We start from the raw sequence: 6,299 nt of genomic DNA on the forward strand, positions 1-6,299 counted from the left end.
GTCCGCGGCCCGGTGGTTGGGGACCACTGTCGTAGTCCACCCGGACCACAGTCTTGGGGGCGTGCCTTAAAGGCACTGCCTTTAACGCAGTGGTCCCCAACCACCGGGCCGTGGTTCCAATTGGTACCGGGCCGCACAAGAAATGTAATTTAAAAAAAAAAAAAAAATTATTATTATTATTATTTTTTTTTAATTAAATCAACATAAAAAACACAATATATACATTATATATCAATATAGATCAATACAGTCTGCAGGGATACAGTCCGTAAGCACACATGATTTTATTTATTTATGAAACCCCCCTCCCCCACCCTCACCGGTCCGTGGGACAAATTTTCAAGCGTTGACCGGTCCGCAGCTACAAAAAGGTTGGGGACCACTGCTTTAACGGACGTGACAATTTTCGGGAGGGTCACTAAAATTTGGGAGTGTCCCGGGAGGGTTGGCAAGTATGAGAATTAGCGGTGAATGCGGTGTTACCGCGGCACCACCGCTGTATATAATCGGCGGGCCAGCTCTAGTGTTAATTTGATATCGCCTCAAGGGCCAAGTGAAATTACACGGCGGGCCAGAGTTTGACACCCATGAACTACACGGTTAATAATTCCCAGCTTGGCGAAGCTTAACAATGCTGTTGCTAACGACGCCATTGAAGCTAACTTAGCTACGGGACCTCACAGTGCTACGCTAAAGACACCAGCCAGCCCTCATCTGCTCATCAACACCCGTGCTCACCTGCGTTCCAGCGATCGACGGCGCGACGAAGGACTTCACCCGATCACCGATGCAGCCGGCCGCTAATACACCGACCCCACCTACAGCTTTCTTCTTTGCAGTCTCCATTGTTCATTGAACAAATTGCAACAGATTCACCAACACAGATGTCCAGAATACTTTGGAGTTTTGCGATGAAAACAGAGCTTTTTTGTATTGGATTCAATGGAGTCCGAATACTTCCGTTTAACTAGTGACGTCACGCGCATACGTCATCATACATAGATGTTTTCAACCGGAATTGTGGCGGGAAATTTAAAATGTCACTTTATAAGTTAACCCGGCCGTATTGGCATGTGTTGCAATTAGAGATGTCCGATAATATCGGCAGACCGATATCGGAAATTATCGGTATCGGTTTTTTATTATCAGTATCGTTTTTTTTTTTTTTTTTTTTAAATTAAATCCACATAAAAAACACAAGATACACTTACAATTAGTGCACCAACCCAAAAAAACTCCCTCCCCCATTTACACTCATTCACACAAAAGGGTTGTTTCTTTCTGTTATTAATATTCTGCTTCCTACATTATATATCAATATATATCAATACAGTCTGCAAGGGATACAGTCCGTAAGCACACATGATTGTGCGTGCTGCTGCTCCACTAATAGTACTAACCTTTAACAGTTAATTTTACTCATTTTCATTCATTACTAGTTTCTATGTAACTGTTTTTATATTGTTGTACTTTCTTTTTTATTCAAGAAAATGTTTTTAATTTATCTTATTTTATTTGATTCATTTTTTTAAAAAGTACCTTATCTTCACCATACCTGGTTGTCCAAATTAGGCATAATAATGTGTTAATTCCACGACTGTATATATCGGTTGATATCGGTATCGGTAATTAAAGAGTTGGATAATATCGGCATATCGGCAAAAAGCCATTATCGGACATCCCTAGTTGCAATGTTAAGATTTCATCATTGATATATAAACTATCAGACTGTGTGGTCGCTAGTAGTGGCTTTCAGTAGGCCTTTAAGCCAAATGTGGGTCCACACAAAGTAGGCAATACATGTGTGTGTGTGTGTGTGTGTGTGTGTGTGTGTGTGTGTGTGTGTGTGTGTGTGTGTGTGTGTGTGTGTGTGTGTGTGTGTGTGAAATGCTGACATTCAGCACTCCACTACTGATCGTTCCCGCCCCCCTCACCCGTATCACGCCAGTCATGTGACCTGCATGCTGTTGCAAATATTTATTATGACACACTGAAGGAGCTTTAAAGCTCATGCGGGTAACTTTGCTTTGCTTTGTGTGGGAAGGAGATGAGTGTGTGTGTGTGTGTGTGTGTGTGTGTGTGTGTGTGTGTGTGTGTGTGTGTGTGTGCGCATGCCAAACAAGAAGTTGCACATTTTTGAGAGAGAGGGGAAAGAAAAAAAAAAAAAAGAAGCTTTTTAGATGAAAAGAGTCGTTTTTTTTCCACGGTGTAAATACTTTTACAGCCTCTGTGACGTGGTCCTGTGTTCTGTCCCAGCTGGTGTCAAAGTAAAACTTTTAGTCCAAACTGGATTTCACGCTTGGTTCATGTCCAAAGTCCTACCAGGCCAGGCAGGGGTCGGCAAACTCAAAATGTCGAGAGAGTTACGTTGGACCAAAAATACCAAAACAAATCTTGTCTGGAGCCGCAAAAAAAATAAAAAAAAGCCATATTACACACAGATAGTGTGTCATGAGATATACATTGAATTAAAGCTGCAAGCAGCGTTGGTCGGGTCCGCATTTTGGCTGGTGCTAGTCCTAGGTGTCCCAATACTTTTGTCCAGTGGTAGTCCTGAGTGAGACCTGCATAGAGGTTTTTGTTTCGTGTCTCTACGATATTCGTACTGGGAGTTAGATACTTTTGTGTATTGTACCTACCTTCTCTGCGTTCTGTGCTCACTGCTTTTAAGCAGCCATCTTAAAACAACAGCAGCGGAGCAGCTTTAGTGCTGCGGGTCTTTGAAGGCTCGTAAAATCAAAACGGTAGCACATATCACAACGCCGTCTTCAACTTTTAATCAGAAGGGTTCAATCTCTCTCCTGTAGCAGTTTGAAGCCGAAACGACAAACGCGCTCAGAGGAGATAACGTTTGATGTTTGGTGACCGGTTTTAACAAAAATTTTGTTTGGAAGGGGGGATTGCAAACTTCCTGTTGATTTTTGCTGAAGGATGTCAATCTATGAAATGTAGGCCTAGGTGAGACCTACATATAGGTATTTGTTTCATGTCTCTAAGACGTTCCTACCGGAAGTTACATGCAGTTTTGTCTGAGTTTTCCTCTGAGAAGCAGTTTTGTCTCTGTTTTAGATCGCAATTTCCACCAGTCCCGATGTGTGTGAGAAGTTTGGTGAGTTTTGAAGTATTTTAAGAGGGTCAAATTAGAGGTCAAAGAGGCAAAAATGAGTGTTTTTAGTCATTTTTTGTGTTGAAGGGGAAATTGCCAACTTCCTGTTGGTTTTTGCCCGAGGATGTGTCATTATGAATTGTAGGTCTAAGTGAGACCTACATACAGGTTTTTGTTTCATGTCTCTACGACCTTCCTAGTGGGAGTTACAGGAAGTTTGTTTTTGTTTTTTCCTAGGGGGCGCTAGAGCACAATTTTGATTTTTGGGGTTTTTTTTTTTTTTAGATCGCAATTTCCAGCAGTCCCGATGTGTGTGAGAAGTTTGGTGAGTTTTGAAGTATTTTAAGGGGGTCAAATTACAGCTCAAAGAGGCAAAAATGAGTGTTTTTAGTACATTTTTGTCTTAAATGGGAAATTGCCAACTTCCTGTTGGTTTTTGCCCAAAGATGTGTCATTATGAATTGTAGGTCTAAGTGAGACCTACGTAGAGGTATTTGTTTCATGTCTCTAAGACGTTCCTACCGGAAGTTACAAGCAGTTTTGTCTGAGTTTTCCTCTGAGAAGCAGTTTTGTCTCTGTTTTATTCAAAAATTGCGCTAGAGCGCAATTTGGAGTTTTGGGGTTCGTTTTTTTTTTTTAGATGGCAATTTCCACCAGTCCCGATGTGTGTGAGAAGTTTGGTGAGTTTTGAAGTATTTTAAGGGGGTCAAATTACAGCTCAAAGAGGCAAAAATTAGTGTTTTTAGTACATTTTTGTCTTAAATGGGAAATTGCCAACTTCCTGTTGGTTTTTGCCCGAGGATGTAAAATTATGAGTTGTAGGTCTTTAGCAGACCTACATAGAGGTTTTTGTTTCATGTCTCTACGACCTTCCTAGTGGGAGTTACAGGAAGTTTGTTTTTGTTTTTTCCTAGGGGTGCAAGAGCGCAATTTTGATTTTTGGGGTTTGGTTTTGTTTGTTTTTTAAATCGCAATTTCCACCAGTCCCGATGTGTGTGAGAAGTTTGGTGAGTTTTGAAGTATTTTAAGGGGGTCAAATTACAGCTCAAAGAGGCAAAAAGGAGTGTTTTTAGTACATTTTTGTCTTAAATGGTAAATTGCCAACTTCCTGTTGGTTTTTGCCCGAGGATGTGTCATTATGAGTTGTAGGTCTAAGTGAGACCTACATAGAGGGTTTTGTTTCATGTCTCTACGACCTTCCTAGTGGGAGTTACAGGAAGTTAGTTTTTTCCTAGGGGGCGCTAGAGCGCAATTTTGATTTTTGGGGTTCGTTTTTTTTTTTTAGATAGCAATTTCCACCAGTCCCGATGTGTGTGAGAAGTTTGGTGAGTTTTGAAGTATTTTAAGGGGGTCAAATTACAGCTCAAAGAGGCAAAAAGGAGTGTTTTTAGTACATTTTTGTCTTAAATGGGAAATTGCCAACTTCCTGTTGGTTTTTGCCCGAGGATGTGTCATTATGAGTTGTAGGTCTAAGTGAGACCTACATACAGGGTTTTGTTTCATGTCTCTACGACCTTCCTAGCGGGAGTTACAGGCAGTTCGTTTTTGTTTTTTCGTAGGGGGCGCTAGAGCGCAATTTTGATTTTTGGGGTTCGTTTTTTTTTTAGATCGCAATTTCCACCAGTCCCGATGTGTGTGAGAAGTTTGGGGAGTTTTGAAGTATTTTAAGGGGGTCAAATTAGAGGTCAAAGAGGCAAAAATTAGTGTTTTTAGTAGATTTTTATCTTAAATGGTAAATTGCCAACTTCCTGTTGGTTTTTGCCCGAGGATGTCAAATTATGAGTTGTAGGTCTAAGTGAGACCTACATACAGGGTTTTGTTTCATGTCTCTACGACCTTCCTAGTAGGAGTTACAGGCAGTTTGTTTTTGTTTTTTCCTAGGGGGCGCTAGAGCACAATTTTGATTTTTATTTTTTTTTATTTTTTTTTTTAGATGGCAATTTCCACCAGTCCCGATGTGTGTGAGAAGTTTGGTGAGTTTTGAAGTATTTTAAGGGGGTCAAATTACAGCTCAAAGAGGCAAAAAGGAGTGTTTTTAGTACATTTTTGTCTTAAATGGGAAATTGCCAACTTCCTGTTGGTTTTTGCCCGAGGATGTCAATTATGAGTTGTAGGTCTAAGTGAGACCTACATACAGGTTTTGTTTCATGTCTCTACGACCTTCCTAGTGGGAGTTACAGGCAGTTTGTTTTTGTTTTTTCCTAGGGGGCGCTAGAGCACAATTTTGATTTTTGGGGTTTTTTGTTTTTTTTACTGAAGTGTGCTGTCCCAGTGTGTGTAAAATCTGGTGAGTTTTGAAGCATGTTAAGGGGGGCAAAGTAGTGCGCAAAGCTGCGGTAAAATAATAATAATAAACATTACAATAACGATAGGTTCCTTTGTACAGGCGGACCCTAATTAAGAGGACTTAAAGGAAACTAAATGAGCTCAAATGTAGCTACAAATGAGGCATGATGATGCAATATGTACATACAGCTAGCCTAAATAGCATGTTAGCATGGATTAGCTTGCAGCCATGCAGTGACCAAATATGCCTGATTAGCTCTCCACACAATGTCAACAAAGCTCACCTTTGTGCATTCACGCACAGCATTAAAAGTTTGGTGGACAAAAATGAGGCAGAAAAAGAAGTCAACAAATGCCTGAGCAAATTGTTGAACAGTTTAAGAACAACCTTTCTCAACCAGCTATTGCAAGGAATTGAGGGATTTCACCATCTACGCTCCGTAATATCATCAAAGGGTTCAGAGAATGTGGAGAAATCACTGCACGTAAGCAGCTAAGCCCGTGACCTTCCATCCCTCAGGCTGTACTGCATCAACAAGCCACATCAGTGTGTAAAGGATATCACCACATGGGCTCAGGAACACTTCAGAAACCCACTGTCGGTAACTACAGTTGGTCGCTACATCTGTAAGTGCGAGTTAAAACTCTATTTAGAAGGAAAACCACACAACTGTCACATGAGGGCACAGGTGTGTAACCGTGCCGCCTATTGGTAGGTTCACAGTCCCATCATAATGTGTTTGAGCAGGTAATGGTGGTGTGAGGTTTAAAGTGTGTACCTAATGAAGTGACCACAGCAAACAGCTCCACCTGTAAGATGCAGTGACGTTTATTTAGACAAAGTTCAATAGTGGTGCGTCCTCAGGTTCAGAGGAGGTAGTTGAAGGTGTAGGTCATGTCAGAAGAG

Source organism: Entelurus aequoreus, linkage group LG05 (genome assembly GCF_033978785.1).
Source record: "Entelurus aequoreus isolate RoL-2023_Sb linkage group LG05, RoL_Eaeq_v1.1, whole genome shotgun sequence".
NCBI classification, from domain to species: Eukaryota; Metazoa; Chordata; class Actinopteri; order Syngnathiformes; family Syngnathidae; genus Entelurus; species Entelurus aequoreus.